The sequence below is a fragment of the Nyctereutes procyonoides genome, unplaced genomic scaffold (genome assembly GCF_905146905.1).
Source record: "Nyctereutes procyonoides isolate TBG_1078 unplaced genomic scaffold, NYPRO_anot_genome, whole genome shotgun sequence".
NCBI classification, from domain to species: domain Eukaryota; kingdom Metazoa; phylum Chordata; class Mammalia; order Carnivora; family Canidae; genus Nyctereutes; species Nyctereutes procyonoides.
In genome coordinates, this window is record NW_026575136.1 from 11,098,585 (window position 1) to 11,119,151 (window position 20,567).

The following is a 20,567-nucleotide window of genomic DNA, read 5'->3' on the forward strand; positions in this document are numbered from 1 at the left end:
CAGAAAAGCCATGTTCTCTCTTATTTCTTAGTTTTCAATTCTATATACCAATGTACCTGGAACCACATATACATATGGAGACATACCCATACACCTAATACATGTATATACATGCATACGTACATATATGTGCAAAGATACGTACACATATAAATTTTTTAGCAAATGTATTTACTTTGTAAAGTACCTATTAGAATCCTGACATTAATGAATATGCTCCCAGAGTTGTTTCTAAGGACACCAGTGGATCAATAGTCAACAAAATAAGTAAACACTATCCGTGAGAAAATCATTAACTTTAATGACACAAAATCTCCAGGTAAAAAAGGAATTTATAAGTTACTACAACATTTATGACTATTAACCATGAAACATCGTATGTAAGTATCAATTTTGTATTAGTGTAAAATAAAAACTTTTTAAAAATACACCTTTAAAATCTATTCACTTCTGAATTATATAGGCTAATGAAAGAAACACATATTTGCAAATAATCTAGAAATCCTTTCAGATTTTGAAATCTATTATATCATTCTACTGGCACTGACTTATAACTACATCTTAAATGTCACACAAACCAACAGTACCCGATTTTCTCTGAGCACATGGAATCTGACTAGAAATATGCTGAATAAGAAGAGGAATGAAGCTTGTGAACCAAAGCTAATGTGTTTACTTGGATGAATAAACAGTATAAAGGCAACAAAGACCTGAATCAATGAAACATCATTTTTTGGATGAAGGAAGGTATCATAATAGGACTTAATATTTAAGACCTAGGCACTAAAGTCAGTAAGAAGAGAACACATGTATATACTTTTGGTTTTTTTTTTTGAAAAACACATGAGTATGCTTTATACTCTTAAAGTATAGTATTGTACAGTATTGTACTTGCAAGAGCAATTACTCCAGGGTGTATGTTCCTTTAAAAAGAATAATAAATAGAATCCTCATCACTATTTAGTTTTTTCTCCCTTTGACATGCTCACAGTTGAATTTATGCAAATATAAATATGATATGCTACAACCCCAGTGAACCAATTAGCAAATGTTAATTAAACTACTTTTAGAAGGAAAAAATTGAAAACACTGTCTTAGAAACCACTTGAGAATCCCTAGAAATTATTCCATGTAAACTCGAAATCTTATAATTTACCCTAAAAACTTTAAGAACAGTTTGTTGTTTCTAATGAGACTCTTCCGCTTATGCACAAAGCATAAGGAAACCATATCCCTACAATATGAGTACTAGGGCCCAAGATTATAATCTTCCATTGTGTCTGCTAATGAATATACAGCCCCTATCCCTCATCAGCATGCTTAGATAACTGCCATGACAGTTGAAAAATCTCAGTTTAAACATTTATACTGTAGTAAGATCTCTACAAGTAATTGGATTTTTTAAAAAAGAGTACACCAAAAAAGTATTTTTTTTACTATAAAAAGACAGCTTAGAATTTTTTCTTACACAACGTTGTACAATACAGAGGAAAACTTCATCTTTTTGAGACTCCAAACCAGAATTTTCAGTAACTTACATTATTCTTTGTACTGCAAAATAGCTGTTCATCATGATGACTTTAAGACAATATCCAAAGTGTCTTCATAAAAGTTATAGACTCACTTATTTTTAGCAAGATCAAACATAACTCCCTCATTCTCACATATGAAAACACTGAGCACAAATTTACTCAGAAATCCAGTTATAGTCAGAGATTGAGGTTAAGCACTCAAGTGTAATATATCTATCCTTTTCTGCAAGCCACCCCCACTCAACTAAGGTTAAACTGATGATCAACTGTGAACAGACAGGTTCAAATATACTGTTTCCTTTATTCTTATGTAAACACCCTTCTCTGTTCTGAAAAAATTGCTATTCTTTGACTACTCTTTACCTCAATTGATTCTTTGAGGTAAAGAGAACAACAATAAAAACCACCAGCATTGAAACAAAACTCCCAACAATAAACAAAAGTACACAATACCTAGAAAAAAAAAATACAGGCCTTTGGACTTTATTCTATGCACCTGACATAACCTTTGTTAATAAAACTAGACAAAGAGCAGAAAATATAGATATATGGCTCACACAGAATTCATAAACAGAATCAACGATTCTGGATCAAATATTAGCTAACAGCCTAATAAATAAAAGATAAACTACCTTTTAGAGAACTGTAATAAGCTTTTAGAAAGCTTCAATTTATAATAGAATAGGTATCAAAATAAAACCAAGACTATATCCCTTCTTACTACTAATATTATTCTAGAGAAATCAAGCACCAATAAAACAAATCCCACTAGCATAATTTTATGTGGTTTTTATATATGAAAGGAGTTTTAAACTTTTTTCTTCAAAACAAAGTGAAACTGAAAGATTCCTTCAATCTGTAAAATGCTAAATTTTAGTTCTCCAAACTCATTTCAGCCATTGGAACATGTTTATATATACATCGTTAAACTACATATGCTTACTAATGAAAATACATCTATTTCTCAATCAGAGATTATTGTTTGGCCAAGTATCTGTAACGAGCTCTTATTTCAGTGACTAACTGTAGCATCCTATAATTGTGTTAATATAGTGAACTAATAAATAAAAAGTTCCATTATTTAACATCCCACTTTCCTAATTAACTACCATTAATGGAAAAATCAGTAAGTGATATTCTGAGGTTCATACAAAATCACTTAATGATAGAAAAAACAATCCAACCAGCAGATATAATAATTGTAAATATTTATGCACCCAACATAGGAGTATCTAAATATATAAAACTAATAACAGATGAAGAAGAAATTAACAGGACTATGACTTAGATGGACCTAACAGATATATACAGAACATTCCCATCAAAACCAGCAAAATATACATTATTTTCAAGTGCATGTGGACTTTTCTCCAGAATAGATCATGATAGGCTACAAAACAAGTTTCAGTTCAAATATTAAAATCATGTCATGTATCTTTTCCAATCACAACAGAATGACAAATCAATCACAAGAAAAAATCTGGAGAATACATAGAGGCAAAACAACATGCCACTTAACAGTTAATGGATAAATCAAAAAAAAAAATTAAAGAATAAAAAACACACGGAGACAAAACAAAACACAATATCCAAACTTTGGGAAGCAGCAAAAACTGTTATAAGAGGGAAGATTGTAGCAATACAGACTTATCTAAAGAAGCAAGAAAAATCTTAAAACAATCTAACCTTACACCCAAAAGAGCTAGAAAATGAACAGAAGCCCATAGCCAGGAGAAGAAAGGAAATAATGAAGATCTGAGCACAATAATGGAAATAAAGACTAAAAGCACAATATATCAATGAAACCAGGAGGTGGTCCTTTGAAAAGAACAATAATACTGACAAGTCTTTAGCCACTCATCCAAAAAAGGAGAGGACTCATGTAAAATCAGAAATGAAGAGGTAACAGTCAACATCAAAGATGTAAAAAAGATTGTAAGAGATTATGAAAAACTATATGCCAACAAATTGGACTACCTAAAAGAAATGGATAAATTCCTACAAACAGATAATGTACCAAAACTGAATCAGGATGAAAAACAATCTGAACAGATAATTTACTAGCAATGAAGTAGAGTAAGTAACCAAGAAACTCCCAAGAAGCAAAAGTCCAAAACCAGGGACACCTGGATGGCTCAGTCAGTTGGGCATCCAACTCCCGGTTTTGGCTAAGGTCATGATCTCAAGGTCATGAGATTGAGCCCCACGTCAGGCTTCACACTCAGCAAGGAGTCTGCTTGGGATTCTCTCTCTCCCTCTCCTGCTCACACATGAATGCTTATCTCTGAAGTAAATAAAATATTAAAAAAAAAAAAAAAAGTTCAAGACCAGACAACTTCAGAGGTAAATCCTACCAAATATTTAAAGAAGAGTTAACACCTATTTTTCTCAAACTATTCCAAAAAAACAGAAGAAGGGTAACTGGGGATCCCTGGGTGGCGCAGCGGTTTGGCGCCTGCTTTTGGCCCAGGGCGCGATCCTGGAGACCCGGGATCGAGTCCCACGTCGGGCTCCCGGGGCATGGAGCCTGCTTCTCCCTCTGCCTGTGTGTCTGCCTCTCTCTCTCTCTCTGTGACTATCATTAAAAAAAAAAGAAAAAAAAAATTAAAAAAAAAAAGAAGAAGGGTAACTTCCAAATTCATTCTATGAGGCTGGCATTACCTTGATACTAAAACCAAATAAACACTATAAAAAAAGAAAACTACAAACTGGTATCTCTGATGAACAATTACAAAAAACTTCAACAAATAGCAAACCAAATCCAACAATACATTAAACATATCATTCACCAGGATCAGGTGGGATTTATTTCAGGGATGCAAGGGTGGTTTCAGTATTTGCAAACCGATCAACATAACACATCCCATTAACAAGAGAAAAAATATAAACCCTATGATCATCTCAGTAGATGTAGAAAAATCGCTTAACAAAAGTAACACATCCATTCATGATAAAAACTCTCCACAAATTAAGTTTTGATGAAACATATCTCAACATGATAAAGGCCATATATGAAAAACACACATCAAACAATGGGTAAAAACTGAGAGCTCTTCCTCTAAGGTCAGGAACAAGACAAGGATGTCCACTCTAACCAATCTTATTCAGCACAGTACTAGAAGTCCTAGCCACAGTAATCAGTTGTGGAAAATAAATAAAAGGCATTCAAAGTGGTAAGGGTAAGTAAAACTCATTATTTGTAGATGACCTGGCATTACATATACAAAATCCTGGGGGGGGGGGGGGGGAGGAAAGAAAACCCTGAACACCCCACCCAAACTACTAGAATAGATAAATGAATCCAGTAAAGTCGCAGAATACAAAAAGCAACATACAAAAATCTGTTGCATTTCTATACACTAATAATGAAAGTGCAAGAGAGAAATCAGGAAAAACAGTCCTATTTACAATTAAAACAAGATGAATAAAATACTTGGGAGTAAAGTTAAGAAAGTGAAAGACCTGTATGTGGAAAAACATAACACACTGAGGAAAGAAATTGAAGACAATACAAATTAAAAGATATTCTATACTCCTAGACTATACGAACTAATATTGTTAAAGTATGCATACTACCCAAAGTGCTCTACAGATTGAATGCAAATCCCTACCAAAACTAGCACTGTTCACAAAACTAGAATAACACTAAAATTTGTATGGAATCACAAAAGATCCTGAATAGCTAAATCAACGTTGAGAAAGAAGATATTACAATCCCAGATTTCAAGATATACTACAAACCTATAGAATCCAAACGGTATGATACTGGCACAAACATAGACAAAAGATCAACAAAATAGAAAGTCTAGAAATACACCATGCTTTTAAAGTAAATTATTCTATGACAAAGCTAACAACAATATACAAAAGGGAAAAATGGTACTGGGAAAACTGGACAACTACATGAAAAGAATGACACTGGACCACTTTGTTATACCATATACAAAAATAAACTCATAATAAAGATTTAAAGGGAAATCTGAAACCATAAAACTAAAAGAAAATATAGGCAGTAATTTTTGACATTGGCCACAGAAACATTTTTCTAGATGTCTCCTCTGGCAAGGTAAATAAAAGCAAAATTAAACTAATGGGACTACACTGAAATATAAGGCTTTTGTACAGCCAAGAAAACTATCAACAAAACTATATGGAAGATGATATCTGCAAATGATATATTGGATAAAAGATTAATATCCAAAATATATAAAGAACTTACCCAACTCAACACCAAAAAACCACAATCCAGTTAAAAAGTAGGCAGAAGATCTGAGTAGTCATTTTCCCCAGACATACAGATGAACGAACACATGAAAAGACGCTCAGTATTACTAGTCATCAGGGAAATAAAAATTGAAAACACAAGGAGTTATCACTTTATACCTACTTTATATCTGTCAAAATGGCTAAAATTGAAAACACAAGAAATGACGAGTATTGGTGAAGATGTATAGAAAAAGGAACCCTCATGTACTGTTGGTGGGAATGCAAAACTGGTGAAGCCACGGTGGAAAAGCGTATGGAGGTTCTTCAAAATTATTAAAAAATATAATTACCAAATGACCCAGTAATTGCAATACTAGGTACTGACCCAAAGAATACAAAAACACAAATCTAAGATATATATATATACATATATATATATATATATATATATACATGTCTTTCTATATATTAAATATACATAAAGACATATATTAAGTATATATTAAATATGTTACATAATATAAAATCAAATATACTTAAATAAAAGGTATCTTTTATATGTATAAATGAATATATACAAAATATGTATTAAGGGGATCCCTGGGTGGCGCAGTGGTTTGGCGCCTGCCTTTGGCCCAGGGCACGATCCTGGAGACCCGGGATGGAATCCCACGTCGGGCTCCCGGTGCATGGAGCTTGCTTCTCCCTCTGCCTATGTCTCTGCCTCATTCTCTCTCTCTCTCTCTCTCTCTCTGTGTGACTATCATAAATAAAATAAAAATTAAAAAAAAAATAGAATTAAAAAAATATGTATTAAGGACATATGTTCTTTATATGTATAAAGGATATATATAAAAACATATCTTTTTTACATATATACCTTAAAAACATATATGTACACGTACACACACACACACCTATGCATATTGCAGCATTATTTATAATAACTAAGTTATGGAAGCAATTCAAGTGTCCATCCACAGATGAATGGTTAAAGATGGTGTGGTGGAGACAATGGAACATTACTCAGCCTTGGAAAAATAAGTGAGATCTTGTCATTTATAACATGAATGAACCTAGACTTGATTCATATGTGGATTTTAGGAAACAAAACAAAACAAAACAAAGAGACAAAAAATCAAGCTCTTAAGTACAGAAAACAAATATGTGGTTGCCAGAGGGTAGATGGGTTGGGGGATGGTTAAAATAGATATAAAGAAGACATTAAGACTACACTTATCTTGATGAGCAATGAAATAAGTACAGTGTTAAATCATGTTAGACACCTAAAAGTAGTAATACATGTTAATTAAACTTGAATTAAAAAAAAGTAAACTTCATTTTTAAAACATAGTTCTTTCTCATTAAAACTAAATTTAAAAAGATTATATGGTATCATATTTGGCATACAAAATTAAAACGTTCTGTGTTTGAGTTAACACGATAGTCTGTATCGGTGAGGTTGTGTATAATGGAAGCAACACAGAATAATGGTACAAACACATATTATTATTATTATAAGGCTCAACTTTATACAGACTTCAATCTTGCAATTCCACTTCCAGAAACTTTCTTAAAAGAAATAGTTACATAGAAAAATGCCTAAAGATATTTAATATATAGATATAAGAAAGAAAATTAAAAGCCACTGGAGACTATGTCATGATACACAAACAATGAAAAACACTCTTCAACAACAGTCCTAATTAAATTTTAAATTATTTTTAAAAATTAAATACCACTAAATTATTTTTAAAAATTGAATACCATTGGAGGCTATGTCATGATACACACACAGTGAAAAACACTCTACCACAATAGTCCTGACTAATTTGATTTTAAAATAAAAACAACAACAAAAAAACAACAACAAAAACATGATATATTGCTCAAAATGGATCAAGGTTTTCTGTCCAACATGTAAGGAGCTTGGAAGTTAACACTCCTATCCTCACAGCAAGGAAAAATCTGAACGAACTGAAAAAACAAGAACTCTTCTTAGTTCTGTAAGAATGGTGTCATAGGGCAAACTGTTTCTTCTAATATTAGACATACACAGGCACATATAGAGGATCACAGCTTACTGGAGCAGATGCCCAGGAATAGAAACAGCACTGGAGGCAATTCCAAAGTAGGAAAACTGAAAATTTACCAAATTGCTGGAGCTCAATGTTTATAAGTTTAAGAGTTAAAAGCTCCAGGAAGGCTGAATCTTAGAGAAGACTCCACATTTTTCCATGTTTTTATCTCCAGGAACCCTACTAGGTTTGCAGCAAGGATCAGAAAATAGTTTCCTCATTTCAACAGGGATACGGAAAAAACAGTCATACTGAAATACATCTGGAGAAGGAACATTCTGTCCTCCTTGTTTAACAAGGCTTGCCCACAAAGCAAGGTATTTTACCAGAGCCTAACTGACCTGGGTAAGGGAAATACCCAACTCCAGCCCCTTCTTGCCTTCCTGACTCACTTAGAGGGGGTAATGTGTGTTTGTATGGAGGGGAAGTTAAGCAGTACCTGTAAAGGTCACAGCACAGGGCATACACTCACACACAAAAAACCAAGACCTAATTATAAGAATATATAATGCTTCCCCACCCCCAACATTTTATTGCCATATAAATAGGGCTCCTGTACTAAAGTACTTAAAAGTGAAAGAACTCTCACATCCTGTTTTTGAACTCTCTAGAGAATTCCAAAAAAAAAAAAAAAAAAGATGGAGATAAAAGAACACAAAAGAAATTTTAGCTTCTGACACCTATGAGTACAACAAACAATAAAACACAGCCTACCTTTAAGCTGAATAAACACAAAAACCTCACACTAAAGACTTATGTACACTCAGTTCTTTATACACAGTACATCGTTTCTGGCTTTCAACATGTTACAAGGCATATTAAAAGGAAAGAAAGACATAACTTGAAGACACAGAATGAGGCTCAGATCTAACAAAGATTTTAGTATTACCAGACTAGGAGTATAAAACAACTATGACCAATACACTAAGGGCTCTAATGGAAAAAGCACATAACCTGCAATTACAGGGAAGCAAAGATGGAATTTCTAAGAATGAATCAAAAGGAAATACCAAAAATCAAAAATACTAAAAAATAAAGAATGGTCTGATATAGTTAGCAGTACAGAAAAGACATAAGAAAAAAATGTTATAAGGAATAGAAATAAGGAATTAGGAATATCCTGTTACATGATGCCTGTACTAATCATTAAATGGTATAGTGTTCTTTGAAAATGAGTTTGTATTGCTCATGCATGTACACTGCAAACTCTAAAACAATCACTGAAAGTAAAAAACAAGTAGAATTTATAACCTGAGAGAAAAAAAGAAAAACCCTGAATTATGTAAAATACTCAATTAAAACAAGAGAAGGCAGAAAAAGAATGGAGAAAAAAAAGAAACAAAAGACAATCGTAACAACAGAAAAACAGCAATATATCTGGTAGCTGTTAATCCAACTACATCAGCAAGGACTTAAATGTTTAAGTAAATATACCAAGGAAAAAAGAGATTGTCAGACTGCATAAAAAAACAAGACCCAATTATATGCTGTCTCCAAGAAACCTACTTTACATATAATGAAACAAATCAAAGTATAGAGACAAATAAAGATATATGCTAATCAAAAGAAAGTTGAAGTAGCTAATTTTGCTACCAATTTCAAAGCAGACAGACATATCAGGAATAAAACACATTACATAATGAAAAAGGAATTAATTCCCCAATAAGATATAACAATACTTACATATAAGATATAACAATACTTACATATCCATGTCTAGCAGAGCGTCAAAAAACATGAAGCAAAAAAATGATAAAAATGCTATAAGAAATTGATGAATCACTCATATACTTGGAAACATCAATATTCCTCTACTGGTAATTTACAGAAAATCAAGAAAGATATACCTGAATTGGACACGACCATCAGTCAAATGGATCTAATTATATTTATAGAATATTGCATTCAACAAGAACAGAAAACACATTCTTGTCAAGCTCACAGAGCACATTCACCAATGAAGACCACATTTTGAGCCACAAAATACACCTCACATTTGAAAGAATAGAGATCATATAAGGAATGCTCTACTTCATAATAGAAAGATACCAAGAAAATCCCGTAACACAGAGATCACACAACACACTTCCAAATAACACATGGGCCAAAGGTGAAAAATCAAGAAAAATAGAAACTGAGAAGGAAAATGAAAATGCATATGGAACTTACCAAATATAAGGGATGCAGCAAAGCAGCCCTTAAGAGGACAATTTATAGCACTGAACACATAGAAAAGAAAAAAAAAAAAAAACCTAAAAAAAAAATCAATCCAAGTTTTTACCTTAGAAAACTAGAAAAACAAATTCAACACAAACTTTGCAAAAGAAATAATACAAATTAGAATAGAAATCAATCAGGAAAATCAGCAAAATAACTGGCTCAGTTTATATTTAAAATTTATTAACATCTTGCTAGCCTAAGAACAAAAGATTTTAAAATACATAAATGATGATTATCAGAAATGAAAGCAAGACCATTAGTACTGACTCTATGAACATTAAAATGCTGATCATAAAAATTATGAACTCTATGCCCACAAATATGATACCTTGATGAAAGAACCAATTCTTTGAAAGACACCATCTAACAAGTATACGAGAAAAAACAGATAATCTGAATATATTTACATGTATTAATAAGTAGCCTTTATTTATTAAACAGAAATCATCAAGGCTAGATAGATCCACTGATAAACTCTACCAAACATTTAAGGAAGAAATGATATTAATTCTTTACAAATGATACCAAGTCTCTTGCAAGAAATAAAGGTAAAGGAAAACTTTCTAATTCGTTGTATGAGGTAAGTTTTACCCTAGTAAGAAAAGCAGACAATGACATTACAAAAAAGGGAAACTATACAAAAGTATCTTTCATAAATACAGATGCAAAAATTCTCAAAAAAATTAACAAGTTCAATCACGCGGTATATAAAAATAAAAAAATTAAAAAAAATTAAGTGGGATTCATTCCAAGTATGCAAGGCTCATTCACCATTCCTAAAGCAAATGATGTAATTCATAACAACAGGACACAAAAATAAGATTTTATCAAGAGATGCAGAAAAAAACATTTATTTCATAAAATCTGCCACCCATTTAAAAATATACTAGGGACTGGGGCACCTGGGTGGCTCAGTCAGTTAAGTGTCCAACTCTTGATTTAAGTTGTCATGATCTCAGGGTTATGAAGTTGAGTCCTGTGTCAGGTTCTATCCATGCTGAAGCCTGCTAAGGATTCTCTTACCTTTTTCCTCTGCCCCTCCCCCACCCAATGCTTGTGCATGCCTGCATGCTGTATCTCTTAAAAACAAAACAAAACAAAACAAAAAAGCCAAAAATCAAAATCCCCAAAACACCAGAAATAGAAGGGAAAAAACATCTACAAAAAAATCTACAGCTAACACCACTTTTAATAGTGAGAAACTACATGCTTTCCCACTAAGATCAAGAATAAGGATCACCACTGGCATTCAAATATTACTCGAACCCTTAGTAATGCAATAAGAAAAGGAAATAAAAGGTGTATAGATAGGGACAAAGAACTAAAACGGTCTCTATTTGTAGATGACAAGATCAGATAGGTAGAAAATCCCAAAGAATACACATACACAGACAAACTACTGGAATTAATAAACTACTCTAGCAAAGTTGCAGGACACAAAGTTAATATACCAATGTCAACTGCTTTCCTATACACCAATAATGAACTGGAATTTTAAATTAAAAACACAGTATCATTTCTATTAGTACCAAAGAAAAACCACCCACAGAATACTCACATATAAATCCAGTAACATACAAGATGGATGTAAGGAAAACTATAAAACTCTGATGAAAAAAATCAAAGAGGACCTAAATAAATAAACATATTCTATGTACATGCATAAGAAGACTCAGTATTGTTATTGTGCCAGTTCTTCCGATCTTAATCTAAGGATTCAATGAAATCTCAAAATTCTAAAGTTATTCTGTGAATATGATAAACTGATTTTAAATTTTACATGGAAAGAAAAAACACACAACACACAATATTGCAACAGAACAAAGTCTGAGGTCAGAAACTACCCACTACAAGACGTACTATAAAATTAGGCTAATATATACAAATGACCTCTGGACAACAAGAGTTTGAACTGCTTGGGTCTATTTCTACATGCTTTTTAAAATATACAAATACAGTACAGTACTGTAAATGTATTTTCTCTTCCTAATGATTTTCTTAGTAACATTTTCTTTGCTCTAGGTTACTTTACTACAGCATAAGTACATATAACATACAAAATATGTTACCAATTGCTTATGTTATAGGTAAGGCTTCTAGTCAACAGCAGACTATTAGTAGTTAGGTTTGGGGGGAACTTGAGTCATTCACTCATTTTGAACTGTACGGGGGGTTGCAACCTGGGTTGTTCAAGGGTCAACTGCATAGTGTGGCAATGACAATAGAAAAATAAATGGAACAGAATAGAAAGCCAGATACAGACACATGTAAATATTTCTGACAAAGAAGAGAAGATAATTCAACAAAGTCTAATGGTACTAAAACAAGTGAACACATACGGGCAAAAAACTAGTTGGCAGAGAACATTAACCTTTCATAAAAATTAACTCTAAATGGCTCATAGACCTATACATTAAATGCAGAACTGTGTAACTTCTAAAAAGGAATACAGAGTGGGTGGGGGGATAGGGTAACTGGGTGATAGGCATTGAGGGCACACAATGAGATGAGCACTGGATGTTAATGTTGGCAAATTGAATTTAAATAAAATTTTAAGAATCTTATTCCAGACTATAAACAAGATAAAAAAGGAATACACAAAAAAATAAATAAATAAATAAAAAGGAATATACAATAAAAAAACCTATGTGACTATGGGTTTGGCTTTTTTTTTTTTTTTAAGATTTTATTTATTTATTCATGAGAGAGACAGAGAGAGAGAGAGAAAGAGAGAGGCAGAGACACAGGCAGAGGGAGAAGCAGGCTCCACGCAAGGCAGCCCGACATGGGACATGATCCCAGGTCTCCAGGATCACACCCTGGGCTGCAGGTGGCGCCAAACCACTGCACCACTGGAGTTGCCATATATATATATGTTTTTTGTTTTTTGTTTTAAAAAGCAGACTCCACACTGGGCTCCAATGTGGGGCTTGAACTCATGAACCTGAGATCAAGACCTGAGCCTGAATCAGATGCTTAACTGACTGAGCCACCCAGGCATCCCTGGCAATGAATTTTTAGATATAACATCAATAGCACAATTCAGTAAAGAAAAGAATTGATAAACTGAATTTTATTTAAATTAACAGCTTTTGCTCTGCAGAAGACACTGTTGAGAGAACAAAAATAAAGACTGAGACAAAATATTTGCAAAACACATATATGATAAAAGACTGGCATCCAAAGCATACAAAGAGCCTTAAAACTCAAAAACAAACAAAAAAGGTTTAAAAATTAACAAAAGATCTGAACACTTTACCAAATAAAATACACAGGTGGTAAATAAACATATGAAAAGATGCTCAGTTTCATATATCCCTAGGGAATTGCATATTAAAACCATGACATTTCAGTCTACATGTATTAGAATGTCCAAAGTCACATAATGATGGCAAAAATGCTGCTAAGAACAAAGAGTAAGAACTCTGATTCACAGGGTACCTGGGTGGCTCAGTCAGGCATCTGACTCTCGGTTTTGGCTCATGAGCCCCATAAGGGGATCTGCACTGATTGTTGAGTCTGCTTGAGATTCTCTCTCCCTCTCACACTCCTCTTTCTCTCAAATAAAATCTTATAAAAAAAACAAACTGCAGACTAGCATGTAAAATGGTACATCCACTCTAGAAAACACTATGGCAGTTTACAAAATTAAACCTGCTTTTACCACACCAATCTGGCAATTATGCACCTTGGTATTTATCCCAATGAGTCAAGGACTTATGTCCACACAAAAACCTGCACCAGACTATTTCTAACAATTTTATTAAAAATTGCCAAAACATGGATGCAACAAAGATATCCTTTAATAGGTAAACAGATCAACAACTGTGGTACATCCATAAGATGAAATCTTATTTCGTGCTAAAAACAAATGGGTTTATCAAGCTAGCTTAAGACATCAAGGAAAGTTAGATACATACTGCTAGGGGAAAAGGACAATTTGAAAATGATACACATTGTATCATTCCAACTATATGGAAAAGGCCAAACTATGGAGATAGTCAAAAAGATCATGGTTGCCAAGAGTTCAAGAGAAGGGAGGATGGTAGAGCACAAGAGACTTTTAGGGCACTTAAATGATTTTCTGTAACACTGTCACCATGGATATTATGGTACGTTTGTCAAAACCCTTACGTATGACACATTACAAATCTTAATCTAAACTATGAATTTTCCTTAATAATAATTTATCAGTACTAGTTCATCAATTGTGACAAACACATCACTCTAGGCAAGATGCTAATAAGGCAAATGGTGTTAACAGTAGGGGAGCTAGGCCAGTGGGAATATATGGGAATTTGTTGTACTCACTAGTCAGTTTTCCTGTAAACCCTCAAATTGCTCTAAATGATGAGTCTATTAATTAAAAAAAAATATCCAAAAAGACAAGGATGGATCAAAGTCACAATCTTAACTTTTCCCGGTCATTAACTATGGTGATCCCAAAACACATGGGAAAATAACAGACCTCAAAACTCTCCTCTTTTTAAGGACAATTTGTGAAAAACCCAGGTGGGAACACAAACTTAATGGAAGATTTGTGAAAATGAAATATAAGCACAAGAGGCAGTCAGTTTCAAGCTAGTAAAACAGGAAACTTATAAGATGAAAAGCTGTATAAAATAAAATATATAGCTTTGGCAGAGTATGACCCTACAGGTGGTGTGTCTGCAAAAACAATAATGGCAATTCAAATGAAATATTAGCTATTTTAAAACTAATTCATCTTTTTTTTTACCAGAAATCAGAAGAGTATCCATATATAAAAGTAAGCATACTACAATATGAAAATAAGAAAAATACTTGTATTTTATTCATTCTTGTTAACACTGATCATGGCACTAGTTAGGAATATAGTTCCCAGAGATTGGCAGGGTATTTCTACAATACAAAGCAAATAAACACAGATATACTTTGTAAGAATGTATAATGGAAAGATGTTAGTTATGTATCATTCCTTTTAAAAGTACAGGATGGGTGCCTGGATGGCTCAGTCCTTTAAGCAAGCATCTGACTCTTGATCTAGGTTTAAGTAATGATCTCAGGGTGCAGCCCAGCATCAGGTTCTGAGCATCGAGCCTGCTTAAGATTCTCTCTCTCCTTTTCCCTCTGTTCCTCCTGCCTGTGCAAGCGCACACACTGTCCTCTCTTTCAAAAAGAACCCTTAAAAGAAGTACAGGACAAAACTTTATGATCCAGCTCTGATAGCAAATTTATAGAAAATGGTCTAAAATTACATGTATCAACTTCTTAGAATTATTTCCAGGTACAGGAATAATACTGTATTATTATTATTTTCATTTTGTCTCATTACTTTTACAGTGAATGTATATTACCTTTTATAATTTTCAAAAACAATTATCCTGCACCTTTAAATCAAATAATATGTAATTTGACTACATAAAGTTATCAATGCTAACACTAAACATTTTATTTTAGCTTCTAAACATATGTCATATATGAATTTCATTTCAATATAAATTTTTAATACATGATGCCCACCAGACATTGCATCAGAGTGGTGCTATATATAACACACTGAATATGATTCAAACAACAGAACTCAACTCTAATGGCTATTAGTTGCAATACAGCTTATAGGAAATATTTTTGGTTTTTACTCATTTTAAAGTAAGTTAATTAAGAGATACACAAACCTAGAAGTGATTTTTTCAAGAAAACAACATAAGCTGACATTTCTGGGTCATCCATATAAAAAAATATATACTCTTATAATGGCGGCAAGATGAAAGCATATGGAAAAAGTGAAAATGTGGGTGCACACCGAAAGAAAAGCTTAACATACTTAGACCTTTAATCTTGTCAAATCTGACCTCAATCTTTGGGTCAAACCATCATAGTAATTTCATTGCTATATTAATCAAAGAAGCAGTATATCTAAGATTTTATTATGTTTTTACTGGAGATGAGAAAGGACACTGGGAGAATGTGATATTAAGAGGAAAAAAGAAATCAGGAAAAACTAGCAAACCCAGCAGATGCTTCTTTGAAGATAAGCACCTCAAAAAGAATCTGGAGTGAACTGAGGGAATAAGGACACCTGGGTGGCTCAGTTGGTTAAGTATCTACCTTCAGCTGAGGTCATGATCCCAGGGGTCCTGGGATTGAGCCTCCCATCCGGGCTCCCTGATTGGCGGGGGAGCCTGCTTCTCTCTCTCTCCCTCTACCACTCCAAGTACCACACAAGCCCTTGCTTGTGCTCTCTGGCGCTCTCTGTTGAGTAAGTAAATCTTTAATAAAGAGGGGAGGGAATAAACTGAAATAGAAGAAGGGGAAAAACTGTCAATTCCAGATTTAATCTACCTCGTAATTTATAATGGTCATCTAATATCTCACTTTCCTATTAAAGCATTTTGTAAAATGTAGTCTCATTGGGCAATCCTGTTCAAATAGGGTAAACACATAACAAGGTCACTTAATGACCATTATTTTGGGCAGCCCCGGTGGCTCAGCGGTCTAGCGACGCCATCAGCCCAGGGTGTGGTCCTGGAGACCCAGGATCAAGTCCACATAGGGCTCCCTGCATGGAGCCTGCTTCTCCCTCTGCCTGTGTCTCTGCCTCTCTCTCTCTCTCTGAGTCTCTCCTGAATAAATAAATAAAATCTTAAAAAAAAAAAATAACCAGTATTTTAATTTGGGCTAGAATTCAACTTCAAAAAATTGCAGCACTAAAGTAGTTAAATGGACTCCTCTATCCCACTCAATCAGAAGGCTCTATAGAGTAACAAATAAGAACTCTACATTGAGGAATACCAGGCACAGCAGAAGATGAGGGTATCATAAAAAAAAAAAAAAAAAAAAAATCAGGGGCACCTGGGTGACTCCGTTGGTTAAGCAACCAAGTCTGGATTTTGGCTCAGGTCATGATCTCAGGGTTGTGGGACCGGGCTCGGCATGCAGAGTCTGCTGGTTCCTTTCCCCCTGCCTGCCTCCCCAGGTCGTTCTATCACTTAAATGAATAAATAAATAAAATCTTTAAACATAAAACCAAATGTTGTGATTCTTGTGCTGTTTTCACCTGGTTCTCAAAGCACTGGAAATCAGGCTTATGCTGTGAGCAAGGTTTCTCATAATAGGTACTAATGACATTTTGAATTACTTCTCTGTTGTGGGTGGCTGTCTTATGCATTATAGGATGTTCAACAGCACCTGCAGCTTCTATCCACCAGTTTTCAATAGCAATTCACCCTTAATAATCACACGTCTCTGGACATTGCCAAATGTCTCCTGGGGGTCACAGTATCACAGCAGAGAATCACTGACTTAGAGGCAAAAAATTGGAAAATTCTTCTCATTGGGCTCTTACTAGCCTAAGAGAAAAGGCTTCGAAATAACACACAAAACAGCAGATATCGGGGTTCCCCAAACCAAATATGCTCCAACTAAATCTTTCCACAGGGAGATCTAGTAATATCTAGCAAGCCTCCGCCAAATTCACAGAGCATGAAATAGCTTCTTAATGCCCTTCACATAAATTTGAACACACAATCAAGGATCACAAGATAGCTGAGAAAAGCCTCTAAGATGAAAGCCTTTAAAACATCCTAACAGAAAGGATAACTTAGAGAAAACAGAGTAAGCAGGGTGAAATAAACTTCAAAACGTAACTTTAATACATGAAGAGAAAAAGTATCAGGATGCCATTTTAAAAATGTAGAGATCAAAAGAGGTACTGGAAATTAAAAATATAACAATAGAAATTAAAATCTTAAATGTTTTTTTTTAAATCCAGAAAGTAAAAAAAAAAAAAAAAAAAAAAAAAAAAAATCCAGAAAGTGTCCAAGAAACTTAAAGCAAAAGAATGGCAAGAGAAATACACCTAAGAATATAGTATCTAATTGCAATTTCAGAACCAAAACCACAGACAAGGAAATTAGAGTAAAAGTATCAGAAACTTTCTCAGAACTAAGGAATAGAAGTTGCCAGAAAGAACCCATGAAATGTACAGCAAAGTGGATACCTATAGACTTATAACTCACATCACTATTACTTTTTTTTTAAAGGTTTATTTATTCATGAGACACACACACACACACACACGCAGAGACACAGAGGGAGAAGCAGGGTCCATGCGGGGAGCCCGACGTGGGACTTACGTGGGACTCAATCCCAGGTTCCCAGGATCACGCCCTAAGCTGAAGGCGGCGCTAAACTGCTGAGCCACCCAGGCTGTCCCACTGTGACAATTCAGAACACAAGATATCCTAAAGAGAACCTTCTATAAGCTTCAAACAAATAGGGTGTGGAAGCTTCCACTGAGAAGAAAAAAATGAAATGCAAAGTGTTGAAAATAAGAATAGCATCAGATTTTATATCAAACACTAAAAATTCGCTCGCAATTCTGGAGAAAAAACATTTCCAACTTGGAATCCTACACTCAAATAAGTTAGAATAATCTAAAGACATTTAGAGATACCCAACACCTCAAAACATTTGCCTCTCAGCTACTGGAGACTCTGAGCAAACAAAATGAGGATAACCATTAACCTCAGTGGGTAACTATTAATCCTTAATGATGATAACGGACATTAAAGAAATTCTAAACCATACCCTCAAAAGAAAAAAAGATCCCCAAAGAAAATTCAGATATGCAAGATTTAACACAAGACAAGGAATTACATGGAATACAGGAGAGGATCCATCACAGGATGGAGAGAGGTTGCATGAGGGGTGACCATATCAAGCAGCCAGTCTAAACGGAAGACCAGAATGTTCTAGAAGAAATTACTCAATGATGGTTAAACTGATTTAAAACCCTATGGAGGGGATCCCTGGGTGGCGCAGCGGTTTGGGGCTTGCCTTTGGCCCAGGGCGCGATCCTGGAGACCAGGGATCAAATCCCACGTCGGGCTCCCGGTGCATGGAGCCTGCTTCTCCCTCTGCCTGTGTCTCTGCCTCTCTCTCTCTCTCACTGTGTGACTATCATAAATAAATAAAAAAAATTAAAAAAATATTTAAAACCCTATGGAGAGGATATGCTAACAACGAGTAGATCTTTTGGGACTGAATTACTGATAAACATTGAGAAAGTATACAGACATAGAATGATTATCAACCAAAAAGTAAGGTGTCACTGGAATGATGGAGGAGGGTTTGGAAAAACCTCAATTTAAATAATCAAGACAGGAAGTCAACAGATAATGCCTAAAATGGAAAAATCAAGTGGTAGCACATGTTATTTGGAAATAGAAATACCACAAGAACCCCGCAAAAAAGTTTAAAAGGTGTTTGCCCCTAAAGATGGGGAAATGGGAGCTTTAACATCCACCTTGTCCAACATCATACACTTCCCGAGGCTTAACAAGGTGTGGGGATAAAGGCACAACCATTTCGGTCCACTGTGGTGCAACTCTAGTGAGCCACATTCTGGAGAATTAAACTTGAGATAAATAAATGTAATCTGTTTTTAACAAGCCATGTACAAGTAGTTACTACTTCAAGAACGTGTTCTTTTAAATCATTAACTCAAAAACTGCTTGAAACTATTTTCTAAATTTTAACTCACCCAAGTGAGTGATGCCTGGATGGCTCAGTTAAGGATATGACTCTTGATTTCAGCTCAAGTCAGGATCTCAGGGTTGTGAGAAAGAGCTCTGTACAGGCAGGGATCCCCACACTGTAGGCAGTCTGCTGGAGTTTCTCGTTCTCTCCCTCTCTGCTCCTCCCCCACTTGCATGCCTGAGTTCTCTCTAAAATAAATAAATCCAGGGCAGCACCGGTGGCTCAGCGGTTTAGCGCCGCCTTCAGTCCAGGGCCAGATCCTGGAGACCCAAGATCAAGTCCCACATCGGGCTCTCTGCCTGGAGCCTGCCTCTCTCTCTGCCTGTGTCTCTGCCTCTCTCTCTCTCTGTGTGTCATTCTCATGAATAAATAAATAATCTAATAATAAATAAATAAATAAATAAATAAATACAAATCTTCAAAAAAAAGAGGCATGTATGACTTAAAAACTGTAAACTAATGTATGACTTAGGATAAAATACACGAGTTTGGTTGGAAGTAGAAAGATCTTGAAATCAAATCTCAAAAATTAATAAAGAAAAAAAGAGGATAATGTTTCTACTCATGGTAAGGGCAGATCAGAATGATCCTGCTGAAACCAACAAAAAAACTTCACAATAGAAATCAAATAATAAAATAATAAAGCAGTATGAAATCACATGCCAAAATCTACAAAGTAAACCGGGGGTGGGAGGGTGGGGGTGGGGGGAGACGCAAAAACCCTTACTCAGTCACTTCTTCCTGAGGCTTTTTACCCATCCAGAAAATAAGGCTGAGAAAACAGAAGGCAGGCTGAATTCCTGGTTGCTTTGCAGGGCTACAAGAAAAAAAAAAAAAAAAAATCAAAGCACAGGACCCACCAAATGTGGGATGCAAACACATCATCACCCAAATTAAGTTGAGATCCTAAGAGCAACATTCCCAGGATTGGGGAGAACTAGATGTACAAAAGAACTCATAAGGACTCAACACCTAAAGCCCTGCTTATTGTCACGTATACAACAGAAGT

At 34.6% G+C, this 20,567-nt stretch overlaps 1 protein-coding gene across 2 annotated transcripts in view; it reads right to left on the reverse strand.

Moving 5' to 3' along the window:
* The window catches only part of LOC129495413 (origin recognition complex subunit 4), an 85,270-nt gene that overhangs the window by 59,616 nt on the left and 5,087 nt on the right, over positions 1–20,567 (reverse strand). Inside the window, exon 1 of one of the 2 annotated variants that reach the window (XM_055302899.1) lies at positions 20,286–20,374. The exons of the other annotated variant lie outside the window; for it this stretch is intronic. The gene's annotated coding sequence lies outside the window, so the exon portion shown is untranslated. Of the gene's footprint in view, positions 1–20,285; positions 20,375–20,567 lie in introns of those variants that run through there. 2 annotated transcript variants of the gene reach the window in all.